The sequence below is a fragment of the Microtus oregoni genome, unplaced genomic scaffold (genome assembly GCF_018167655.1).
Source record: "Microtus oregoni isolate MIOR12 unplaced genomic scaffold, Mior012 000021F_ref0000039, whole genome shotgun sequence".
Taxonomy (NCBI): domain Eukaryota; kingdom Metazoa; phylum Chordata; class Mammalia; order Rodentia; family Cricetidae; genus Microtus; species Microtus oregoni.
This window is the reverse complement of record NW_024543080.1, coordinates 9,728,724-9,742,140: the sequence shown is the minus strand read 5'-3', so window position 1 is coordinate 9,742,140 and position 13,417 is coordinate 9,728,724. Positions and strand designations below refer to the sequence as shown.

The following is a 13,417-nucleotide window of genomic DNA, read 5'->3' as shown; positions in this document are numbered from 1 at the left end:
TTCCTTAACATGACCTTTTAATTGGCACTATTTGAATAGTAGGCTTGGTATCTTGGTATGTTTAAATGTTCAGCCTTCTAGTCAGGATCACCATCTGTAGGCTGCACCTCTGCCGCTCAGACACTAGTCTCAACCTAGGTAAAGGTAACATGCCTGTTTGTCTTCTATGCTGCTGTCTTCCCTAAACTGTTTATTTGTTACAACTAATCAAATGAAAACTAAAATTAATCCTATTAACTACTGTAAAGTTTTATTCAGAAAGAATTTAAAATGTGGTGGTTCTATTCAGCACCTATATGAGTTCCTAAGAACAGACTCTAGATATCTTCAAAGAATGATGTGGAATTAGTGATGTATTACTTCTCCCATTTCCTAGAAATCATTGTATCTTTCTTCTTGTCATTCCTCAGTAGCCAATATTCACTTTCTCAATAATGATTTTTCTATTAACCTGAAACGTTAGCCTAAAATTCAGAGGTAAACTGCACAGTCCCATTGTGAAAAGGCTTATGTTTGTAAAAGTCCATGACAGAAGGACACTGGGTGATGTTTCTGAGAGATGTAAGAACAAATGCCTGCTCATACAAGGTACTGCACTAATCACAGATCACAGAGAAAAGGAGAAAATCCCCATAAGCCTCTTTGGTACTGAAATGAACACACTCAAATTACATACCAGAACTTTTGTGGGGATTCTTACAAGAGCATGTTGGAGGATGTGTCAAAGGCAACTATGCTGCTGTAAACATCATCTCTGCATGGCTGACCTCTCACCACATCTGCATATCTGTAACCCTCTGTCCAAGTCAATGAACTCCCTCTAGGAGCATCATATTCTCTGGCACTTGGTTGCTGCTCTGTAAACTCAGGGAGTTCCAGATTTTTCTATCTTTCTGAGATTCTAGTCTTAAGGTATATTAGCACCCAAGATCTGCAATCCAGGATTGCTCATCCATCAGGAGGGATGTTTTCAATATGGATGAAATTGGTACACATATAACAACTTCTCAAAGTTATTCTATGCTATACAATCAACTTTCTTTTATTTTTTGCCATTTCACCAAATTCATAATATTTTTAGCATGGAAAATACACCCTTCATTGTTGAGGACTTATATTATTAATGATGCACAGAATTTTCTATGTTACCTATTCATTCTCCTTACTTCATTTACCTAATTATTTTTCATAAAAGAAAATATTTTGGTATTTCAAATATTGTATTTGTGTTTGGTAAGTATTTCTTCAACAATGTGTCAATTAATGTGCGTATTGGTATCTACTTGTATGTGTGTGTTTCTTTGTGGCTACTTATCTGTCTGCCTAGCTTTTATCCTATTATTGAAAGACTTTGCATTTTATCTTCCCTCAATGGTCTCATTTTATAATTTATAGTAAATAACTGGTTAAAAGTAAATTTCTCAATGTAACTATGAATGCATTTTATTTCATCTCCCTTTCAAGCTAACTTTTATTATACACTATGGTTAATATCAAAATTCTAAGTAAACATCCTTGAATCAGTTTAATTAAAATAGAATAAAACTATATCTAATATTTTATTTTAATTTCTTGAAAGTCCTAAATAATTCATCATGCTGCAATTAGTGTGTCAACACTTAACGTTAGAGTTCTCTTATCAGCTCACATCTAATTAATCTACTCCCCTTTTAGTCATTGCGAACACTGAGGGTATAAACTTAGTCCAACTGACGAAGAGCACAGCAGGGTCATCAATGTCTTTGTGTTGAAGTTGAAAATAAGATGCTTATTAAATGTTGCCTGTGTTTTTACAGGGTTCAGTAAGCATGAGGTTCCTTGTCTTTGCCTTGATAATGGCTCTCATGGTCTCCATGCTTGTAAGTACACCCAGAAAGTGTAAAGAATGTGTGTTTAGCAATTTTAGCCAACAACTTGTCTGGTTAAAAACACTCTGAGTAATATTTACTTACTTTTGAATGAATCTTTACTACTTTGAATCTTTTCATGGGCTCACTTTTTATTGAATCAATTTTTGTAACTTTATTCTTATTTAGAAGTTCTTAGTAACTAGACACAGACATGGAAGTATACTTTCATATACATAAAATGTAACAAGAGCACAAATAATAGAAAAATTGAATGTTGATTGAATTATACTTGAAAAAGAACCTCTGACACATATAAGAAAAGGAGACTGAGCAGGGACTGAGGCTACTAGAATAGTGAACCCCAAACAGCGACCTACAAGTCAAATGAGGGTTTTGTCATGTACCTTCTACCGCTCATGTATTTCTGTTAATAATCTTTTTTTACTTGAAGTTATGAGACTGTTTTATACCATCATGAAAGTGCAGACTTGCCCAGTGTAGACACCACACCTTGTATCTTTATTTGCTGCTTTGCCACTAATTATATCCTGCATCTCTATGATACCCCACTCTTTTGTAATTCTTCCATTTCTTCTTCCTGCTCATTCTCTTTTATTATATCTAGGATTGGAAATGTGTGAAATAAAAATGTGATAATTCTTCCACAAATAATATTTTGATAATAATTATTTGTAAAATAATCATTTATCACATTTTGCTACAAAATACACACGAAGAAAAATTCAACTCTAAAATAATAGGAAAAAAATAAGGATGAATTTAATAGTACAATATTTCAGTATTAGGCATTTTAAACTACTTTCTATTTATCCTAATAAAAACAAACTCAATTTTTTTTCCATTTTCATTCTACCATCTGTATGAATTAAATTTTACAACACTGCATCCTTTAAGGGTACATGGACCAAAGTAAATAATTACTAAATATGATAAATTATTCTCAGAAAAGTCTAATTTTAATTCTTTAAAATTTTATTATATTAAAACGGTGAATTTAGAGTCAAAATGAAAATGTGGGGTGTATTAACTAATTCCTGAATCTCTTTCTTCCCACTAGACTGCTGATCATTCTGGAGAGGTAAGATGTTCTCATTCACTGGAGAATTTCATAATCATACATGAACTGAAATTTTTTGTGGGTTTTTGATATAGTGTTTCTCTGTGTAACAGTCCTGGTTGTTCAGGCATCTCCTTGTAGACCAGGCTGTCCTCGAACTCACAGACATCCATCTGCCTCTGCCTTCTTATTGCTGGTATTAAAGTTGTGGGTCACCACTACCTAGCCCTGTACTGTATTTTTCTTTTTCATTTTTGCAGAAACATCATAAGCATGGTAAAAGAGGTCATGTAAGTACTGTTTGATTGTTGTTCAATTCATAGATGATTCTCTAGAATCTACTCCCTAGGAACAAGCAATACTATTGTGTGAAGATGCCTGTGTATTGCCAAGATAGCAAAATGTCAGAGATTTCACTGTTTTTTTTTTTCACCATGAAAGTGCTTAATCTCCTTTGAAATAATTTAGAGAACAATTCTACAATGTTACTCTAAGGAAGCCAATTTATTGTTAAGAGTAAATTGACTTTCTCTTGAGTTGCTGCACATTTTCTCACCAGTATTTGCTTCACCTAAGTGATAGTATTTCTTGCCGAAGTTAAGATATAGAGAGGACATTATGATTATATTCAACAGGAAGTTGTCATGTATCTCCATGATTTTAACTTGACATTTCTTTTAGTGCTGTTGATGTTTTTCCCCAAACCCTCTCCTGAAGGACACACCATTTTCTCTATTGAAGGCTATGTTATTTTCTCTTTTTCAAGTCTTTTGCATAGAATGACATATACCTGTCGAGGCTAGCTTGTCTTTTTTTTATGCTGAATTAAATTGTGTCACATCAATGTGATAACTGCAAAATTTCTTCTCTGACACACAACATACAATACTTAAAATGATTCAAATAACCATTACAGAAGAGGGATAAAATGCATTGCATTCATGGGAATAAACAGAAGTTAGGCGGTATTAAAGACCAGCAGCTGATAGAACTCCAGTGTTGTGGAGAAGCTCCATCTAAGTTTAAAGTCACCTCTCTACAGATTCAAGGATTGGGAGGTGGCCAGATGAAGATATCATAAAGGAGATTTAAGGCCCATTTTCTATGTTTGTCTTTCCCCAATAGTCTACCACGTAAATGAAAACCCTAATAAGATATAAATACACTTTTTTATCCTTCCTTGAAACTTTATTTTCTTTATACAATTTAAAATCTCATAAACCTAGAGAAATAGCATCATGTAGTTCACAGTCAAAACTACAGTGACCCCAGGACATGGAATTTATTAATGACAGATACAGTGGTTAAAGTCATGTGGTCTCAAATCCTTCTAATTTTCTATTTTTGTCTTTACAGAGACATCGTGATCGCCGATATGTTCCAACTGAAACAGTAGACAGCGATACTGATCTTCCACCATATGATATTAGAATACAACCTTATCCTTATCCTGAACCTTCTGGTTACTAACCACAGGAAATTTGTAAGAGGTAAAATAGAACTGGATATGCATATAGTTCAAAAACTTAAGGTAATATCAGTTGAAAAAGAAAAAGGAACAAACCCATCAGATGAAATTTAGGTTCAATTTAAAATTTCTAGAAGTATAATTGCTTTTTGAAATGTTCATAACCAAAATATTCTGATTAGCCCCAATCAAGAGGTATGTCGGCGAAGCTTATATAAGTTTTTTTTTCTCCTGGCCTGACAACCATTATTCCTGACACTCAGCTATTCTCAACTATGTACTATATGTTACAAAATCAGTAATATGTATAAAGCATATTATATATTCCATAAACATTTTCCAGGGTGTCACAGACCTCAATTGTGAATGTTTATGACTGAGACTCCATAAACAGTAGAGCTGCCTAGGGTCCTGTTGAAAGTTTTTCCTCCCAAAACACAAGCTTATAGGAGCTGAGTACACCGCTTCTGAAGAAGAAGGAGTACTTCAGAGAAGGAAGCTATATGCAAACCGTGTGTCTTGATATGCGTTTTAATAACATTTTAATGTTATCTGTAAGACAATGAGGTTGAAATATTTGATCATAACAAATTACTATACAAAGACAATACAAATTTAAATCAGTAAAGTAATTGCAGTATAAGGATGCATAAATATTAACAAATTTAATTTTAGAGAGTCAAGTATTTAGACACATTAAATAGTATAAATTTTATGAAATATAAAATATTTATCTACTATAAAATACTAAATTATCATGCATGTAAAAGAGGAGTTGTCTTTGTACCAAATAAAAACTATTAGTTTTCGCTTTTTCAACTATATTTGTGCATTTCATTAAAGTTAATTATCTGGTTATCATAGGGAATTAAAAACCTCAGATAATCTCCTTGAAGCATTGAATTACAACTAAGATTTTTTTTATTATAGCATATATCCAAATATGATTGGAAAGCAAGACATGAGAATGAAAAGACAGGTTAGACTCAGTAGATTAATCATAAATGAATTTGATAGAATTTAAAATTGTGGAAGTCAGAGGGTATGTGATGTTGTTTGATTTAATTCTTATTTCATTCTCTATGTTGTCTTTGGTGTTCCTGCAGACACTTGATCAGATTCATTCATACATGAAGTTTTTCTTTACCAAACATATATCTACAGTATTTTAATTTTTGAGATAATTCTATTGCTTTTGTTTTCAGGATGCTATCAAGTTACTTCCCATCAATCATGATTGTTCATCTTTCCTCGACACTTCCACACAATGCTGATAAAGATGGCAAATGAGGAAATATCTTCACTTAAAATTTCTGTATGATTTTAGATCTTCCACTTCATACATTAAACCCAATAGCACCAATGATCCTGATAGAAATACATTTAATTATGCAAGAAAATAAATAGCAAGTGCATCATCCTTTGTGTGGTCTTCTTTTTATTTTTTACATCAGGACTGCAAAAAGTTGTTTCTGATCTTTATATGAGCATCACAGCACTCTTATAGCCATATATACATAGATATCATAAATACATGCAAAACAATTAATTACAAGTTACAACTACATGGAAGGAAGGAAGGAAGGAAGGAAGGAAGGAAGGAAGGAAGGAAGGAAGAAATAAAGAAACCTGGACTGTAGTGGCTCATCCCTTTAATCCCAGCACTCAGGAGGCAAAGGCAAACAGAAGTCTGTGAGTTCAAGGCCAGCCTATTACTCTACAGAACAATTTCCAGCACAGGCTCCAAAACTATAGAGATATCCTATCTCAAAAAGCAAAAGCAAAAACAAACAAACAAAAATATACTTACATTCATTAGAGATCTAGAAATTTTTTTTAAAAAGGAAAAAATTTTTAAAAAGGAAAATTCATTTGGAAACATCAAAGACTGGACACAAGTAATTTTGGTAAAGAACTCTGATGGAATTTGGATCCTTTACCTCAAATTATAGGTCAGAGCTGTAGTTGTAAAGGCATGATGCTAGTGGAACAAAAACAGACATAGAGATCATTGGAATAAAGTAGGAGCTCAAATAAATCACCATATTATGGCCACCTCGTGATTGATAAAAGCTCAGAAGTATACAATAAAGAAAAGACATCATGTCAACACATGGTTTGTAAAAACTGAATATTGGAGTCCAGAAGAATAAAATAAGATCTCAATCTCCCAGCTTACTCAAAAACAGATTTAAAATGTATGAAATGCCTTCTTTTAACAACTGAAATGTTCAGCAGAGCATGTTGGTGCTAGACTTTAATATCAGCATTTGGAATGCAAAGTGAGGTTGTTCTCTGAATTTGGGGCCAGGCAGGTCTAAAGAGCAAATTCCAGAACAACTATTATTATACAGAGAAATTCCATGCCAAACAACAAAGAAAGAAAAATCCCAAAATCATGGATGCTGAAACTTCTAGAGGAATACAGGAAGAAAGAAGTTTCCGGACAGACTCTAATCAAACGGGAAACAGTTCTAAACGTCAACAAATGTGACTATACTAAATTTATATGTTGTATATAACTAGAAAAATATCAGTAAGACGAACAGAGTATAGAATGTGAGAAATTCTGGAATTTTTTTTTCCTTTTCTTTGCTTTTGGTTTGGTTCTTTAAGACAGTGTATCTCTGTAGCTTTGGAGCCCATCCTGGAACTTGCTCTGCAGATCAACCTGGCCCCAAACTCACAGAGATCCACCTGTCTCTGCCTCCCTAATGCTGGGGTTAAAAGCATGTGCCACCACAAAACTGGGAAAAATTCTTAACCATCTTGATCTCTGACTATACAAACTATTAACACCTGGGGTAATTAAAATACAAAACCTATCAATCAAAGAATTAGATAACCTAATACCAAGTGGTCAAACCACAAAACATAGACAGAAAGAATACTATAATATAAATACAGCTGCTTATGTGTATGTAATGATGTGTGCATGTATATATAATAAAGAAATAAAACCAGACAAAGTGGGGCCCAAGGACTCTTCCTTCTTGGTGGCCAAGTGCTCACATAAGAGGTACTCCTCTGGTAGGAGCAGGTTATGAGAATATTGGTAGGTGTCCTATTGCACATTGATCCCTGACCTTGGGGAAAGGATGTTTAATATACAGATGTCCTACACATAGGGCTGAGAATTCCACAGTCTCTTATCCACTGCACTGTGGTAAGTTATGGGTCTCTGTGCTAATTTCTTTCTACTTCAGTAGTAGGTTCTCTGATTAGAGCTGAGAGATGCATTAATCTATGGATATAATAAATCATTAAGTGTCTGTATAAGGTCATGTCCAACTAATCGAATAATAGTAGTAAGTTCTTCTCTTGGGCCTATGACCTGTCGTCACACAGATTCATGGCAAACAATCGACCATGGACTCCCTATTGACCAAGCATTATTCTTGTTTTTTTTTTTCTCTAGCATGATTGTCACAGATATATTACTATGTCTATTACTATGTTTAAGAGAATTAGTGAAAGAAATGAGGGAAGAAAGCAAAGGAAGAAACAAAGAAGGAAAGTAGGCACTGGACGCATTCAGGATATCTAGACAAGGCTCATCTTAAAAGTCAGAGGAATTAGTACTTACAGAACTGTACATATCTCCACCTTTCATCCAGTATATAAAAGCGTGGTGAATGTGGCAAATATTTGCATCTTCCTGAAGTCTTACAGTATTCTAAAATAAATGGAATTAGAGTAAATTGTATTGAATTGCAACCTGTAAGAAATCATTTGAAGTAAATAGTGACAGAATTTTTCTGTCCTCTATCACTACTTATTATAAAACAGGTAAAATTTTAACAGTTTCAATTAAATTTTAGCACTGCATTTTTAATGTTGAATGTCATTTTGTGGAACAATGAAGATGCTAATAGGCAGAAACAGTTTTTGTATTTAATTAATTGATTTTTGTGGTTCCCTCAGAACAGTTTTTCTCTTCAGTAGAATGCCCCATCAGTATTAATTAACAGTTAATAAACACATGGAAGGAGAGGTAGCAGTGCTGTGTTTTCAGCAGAGGAACCAACACTTATGTGTCCTTTTCTATTTGCCACATGATCTACCATAACTTTCTTTCATTGTGAAAAATCTCTTCATTGATCCATAGTGTTTGTTCCTGTGGTTTCCACGACTGTAAGTACACAAGACAAGTGTAAAGAGTGTCTCCTCAGAGGCTATCCCGAGGTTTTATCCAAATGCAAGTGACCTAGCCTTTATTTCCATTTATATGGCAATGTCTTTTATACGTTAACATTTTCACATGTTCATTTTCCTTGAATTAACAAGTCTGTGAACGGTTTAGAATATTCAGTCCTGGCAGCCAGTTATAATTGTTATTTTAAAGTAAAAACAGTTAATACCAAAACTGATGAAACTGGGAGTTTATGAAATACACTTGTTTAAGTCTAACAGAAACTGCTAGCTCCTCACATCATGATGATGACAGGGCCAATCCTGGGAAAGTTTTATGCAGGAAAACAGTGTGTTCATGGGTGCAGTAGCTATGTCATGTCCAGAGGACCCTGTTTTGCTGTACTCCCCATGAAACTTACATAAAACTTACATCCTTTCTGATTACTCCTTAGGGATGCTCCTTCAGTCTTGACAGGGGAGATACAGACGACTCATTTAGAGCTGAGAGATCCACAGCTACTTGTAATCGACACCTTGATGAGACATGGACCCCTGCATTATCCATAGCAAAAGTAAGCTTCACTGATGAAGGCTAATAATGTATGGATATGATAATAATGTATGGATATGATAATGTATGGATATAGTCGATACAGCAAAACAACAGCTATGGTTATTCTCTAAGGCCCATGATCTACACCTTCACTCCCAGTCACAGGCTTTTAATTAGATTTATAGAATAGGGCATGAGTTATTTTTGGTACTGTAGGCCTCGAAGATCATCAGAAAGACATTTATCTCCTCTGTAACAATCTTGTTACTCTTGGACCTGTCCGTTTATCTGTCATCTTATCAGCATTGTGGCTGGTTGGGTCAACAGCTGAGCAGTCTTTACGGTAAATGTGTGAGGATGATTTTCAAATACTTGAGTACAAAGTTGAAAGAGATTATCAATGCAGATGTATCCCTCATCTCAAACATGTATGCTTTCTTTGGGTTATATTCAAATTTTGTTCTTAGTGCTAGATATACCTAGTGACACCCCATCAAAAAAATAAAATAGCCAAAAAACAATTTTCCCTTTCCCAGAATGTCAATTGTAAGTAGCTTCTTGGTTTCAGATAGCACGTTGTTTCTACACCCTCTTTTCCATGCTGAGATTTCAACTAGTTTTACCTGGTGTGTGTCTTGTATGTGTTGTCAGTCTCTGTGAATTTATATGTGTATCAGTCCTGTTGTGTGTGGATAATGTTCTTTTCATGGAGCCATCTGGAAAGAGTAGAGGAAGAAAAAAGAATGATTTTAAAATAATAATTTATTTTACCAACTAAACCTTACTCAGATATCCATGAGTGTCTTCTCTCCATGCATCCATCACACACACACACACACACACACACACACACACACACAGAAGCACATGCACACTCAGAGAGAGAGAGAGGGAGAGAGGAAGGGGAACAGAGGGAGAAGAGGGGGGAGAGGAAGAGAGGGGGAGAGAGAAAGAGAGAGATCTGTGGTTGTCATCTAAAGGTGGGAGTGGCTAGTGCACATCTGGTAAACTTCTTAATGGAGAAGGTTATTTAAGAAAGGAACTAAGTCATCAGGGACTTCTAGAAGGGAAAATTAGTGTGCTACACTACATTTTTAGGTGGTTAGAAAGAGTTGAATGGCTTATTTTCAGTAAAATTATGAATTGGGTATGAATTATTTTTTTGAGTCAGCACACCACTTCTTTTTTGTCAGTATGCATGAAGGATAGTAACTAACTAGACAACCTACTTAAACAGTCGCGGGGAGACAATGGCTCCTGCTTTCATTAGCACATTCAGTAGACACTGGAGTTTTTACAGGCCTAAGTCTAGAGTTTAGGCAGTAGAAACAAAGAGGAGACCCGGGCCTCTAAATTATAGGTTCCGGGGAAATGCTACTAGCAGCCATTCTGATCATAGATGTAGGGGGTCTGTGGCTGGGTAGAAGTTAATTATCTCTTCTGCTGTCCCTGGGAGTAAAACACAAGCAGTCAGTTTCCTGAACTAAAATCATCAGTAAACTCAGGTAAAGGTGAGTGTAAGGAGTTTAGAATCTTTTAATGAAGGTCAGTTTTGGGTCATTATATTCCTTACCTATATGTAAGGTAAAGTCAGGTTATGCTTACTCTATCTATCTAAGCAGATATGAATCTGTGGCTTGAGCAAGTAGTAATTCTCTGTCCTTGGATATCTGTGAATATTTGAAATGAAATAGTCTTGTCTGAACACCGAACACTGACCAAATGCCTGCCAAGGATCGCGAGCAGTTGGTCCATGCACTGAGACAGTGTGCCTGTTCTAATGGGAGCTCATCAAATACAGCTCGACTGGGCCTAAAGGAGCATGTGATCAAACTGGATTTTCTGGTTGCTGCTGACAATGGGGGCTGACTGAGAAGCTTTGATAATGGCACCTGGACTTGTTTTTACTGCATGTACTGGCTTTTGGGGACCCTAGTCTATTTGGATGCACAGCTTCCTAGGCCTGGATGTGTGTGTGTGTGTGTGTGTGGCGGGGGGGGGGGGGGGGGGGGGTGCTTGGACTTCCCACAGGGCAGGATTCCCTGCCCTCTCTCAAGCAAGGAGGGAGAGAGAGGAGGGTGAGTGGGGAAGCTGGAGGAGAATGGGAGAAGGGAAGGAAGTGTAAATTTTTGAATGGGAAAATAAAAATAAAGATAATAGCAAAGGAAGGCAGATCTCTGTGTTTCTCTTGGAGAGAGGAATGAAGGCCTGGCAGTGGGAAACTGCTTTTCACACATAGTTGGGGGAATGTGATCAGTGAGCCCCAAAAGCATGGGAAACAGTTCTGAATTGTGAGAATTAATCCCCAAATATATAACAGAAAGAGAGTTAGCAACAGAAAAAATCTACAGCAATAAACAGATACCTTATTCACAAAGCAAGAACACCAAAATTTCCTTGAATTATGATTTAACCTCCCCCGGGCCTTGCAAGTCGCTCTTGATAAGATGGCTGAGCAATTACTGTATAATGTTGTGACTTGTAGCAAGAAGGATCTATGGTCTACTTCTTTTTATCAGGACTTCTTCATTCATCTCCCTGATTTAAAATAGTTCTACCACATTTCCTGTAAATGTGATCCTCTGCTTCAAACACTCCATTGAATATATGCTTTTTCTATTTCTTTTTTAGTAATTGTCATGGAGTAAAGTGTGTAGGCAGAAGCTGCTCATTTGTTCCAGGCACTTTGACCAGAAATAATCACTCAGAAACTATATTATTTGCAATATTGTTTGGCCAATAGCTTAAGTGTATTGCTAGCTAGCTCTTACATCTAAAATTAACCCATTTCCATTATTTTATATTTTACTATGAGGCTCATGACCTACCTGCCAGTCCCAGCTGGCAGCTCACGTCTTTTCTCTGGTGGCTACATGGAATCTCCCTGACTCTGCCTATTCTTTCTATATATGTATATCTCTTCTGGTCTGGCTATATTCTGTTAAAACATACCCGAAACAGATTTATTCAATAACCAATAAAAGCAACACATAGACAGAAGGGCTTTCCACACCATTTCTCCTTTTCTGTTCAAATAAAAGGAAGGCTTTAAATTTAACATAGTTAAATTATATATAACAAAACAGGTATGAAGCAAGAATTACAGTTACAATATTTATATCTACTTTATCTTATATCATAACTAAGGAAAATTATAACTATCTATCTTCAACTCCGTCAAAGGCTCCAGAAGGATATAATATTACCTAAGTTAAAAGGAAGTGCCTTGTAAGCAACTTCCAAAACTCTAGAATTGACAGAGACGTCCTGCTGCCTGGACAGTCACCCAGTTCTTCTGTAATGTAGCAGGTATCCATCTTCAGCTTAATAGCCCATAGTATCTGGCAGACTTTTCCATGAAGCAGGAAATTTCAAAGACAGTTCCACCTATTTTGAAGTTTATTAGTCACTTTCTTCTGTGTCCTGCAGAATGTTTGGCAGACTCTTTCATGAAGTAAGAATCCTGAAGAACCCTCTCATTTTTTTTAGATAGTTTCAGCAGTCATTTTTCTGTGGGTCCTGCAAGTCCAGTCAAGCAGTTCAGGCAAATTAGTTTCTTGCCCAAATGGCTAACAAACTCTATAAGGAGCCTCTTCTATGCCTTTATTCCTCTTAAAGTAATTGGTGCTGTCAGGAGCAGAAGGGTCTCATTGTCATGAAAAGTAGAAGTTCTTAAAGCATTTTAAATTCCATATTCTGTAGGTCTTTGAAGAGTTTGAAGATTACCTATTTAACTGACTATATCTCTATATATCTTGAAAACCTAGCATGACTACATACTTGACTATTGTAGATTATCTATTAATCTATATTTCTTAATTATATATTACACTTTTAATGACTTGCACAAACACAATACCTTAATCAAGAGCAGAAATATACATATAACAAAATTGACCTTAAATTTGTATCACTAAACTGAGATCCATACCAATGAAAATCTCTATAGCATATTTAAATGTAAACAAACATTTATAAACAATATTTGGGAATATGGGGTTAGTTCTCTCCTAACTTCTTCCTGCTTTTTGTTAGGCAAAGTATTTTGGGGGTGGTCATGGTGACATTTTACTGGGTCTTGGTCCATCAAACCACATTAGTCTGGAAGGATTCCACAGGATCTCATCCTCTGTGGAAACAAAAGAAGAAGCTCATTTCCAAAATCACTTATCTTTGGACCCAAATTCAGAAGTCATGACACCTTTAAAATATAAAGGTTGGTTTAGCTTAGCAACCCATACAATGAAATGTCTCTCTGTACTTAGTTCCTTCAAAGCCAAAAATTCAAAGAAAACACAATAATATAGGTAATCCAGACTCTTTATGTGGCTTAT

The 13,417-nt window shown here is 35.5% G+C and overlaps 1 long non-coding RNA gene across 2 annotated transcripts; it reads left to right on the top strand.

The window, feature by feature from the left end:
• The first annotated feature begins 94 nt into the window (after positions 1–94).
• On the top strand, positions 95–5,814 carry LOC121460610. Of its 2 annotated transcripts, none has more exons than XR_005976091.1 (6): positions 95–138; positions 1,797–1,859; positions 2,929–2,949; positions 3,189–3,218; positions 4,285–4,418; positions 5,602–5,814. It is a non-coding gene; the product is annotated as an uncharacterized LOC121460610 (long non-coding RNA). The 2 variants fall into 2 exon arrangements; XR_005976092.1 differs by having other exon boundaries at positions 99–144.
• The last annotated feature ends 7,603 nt before the right edge of the window (positions 5,815–13,417 follow it).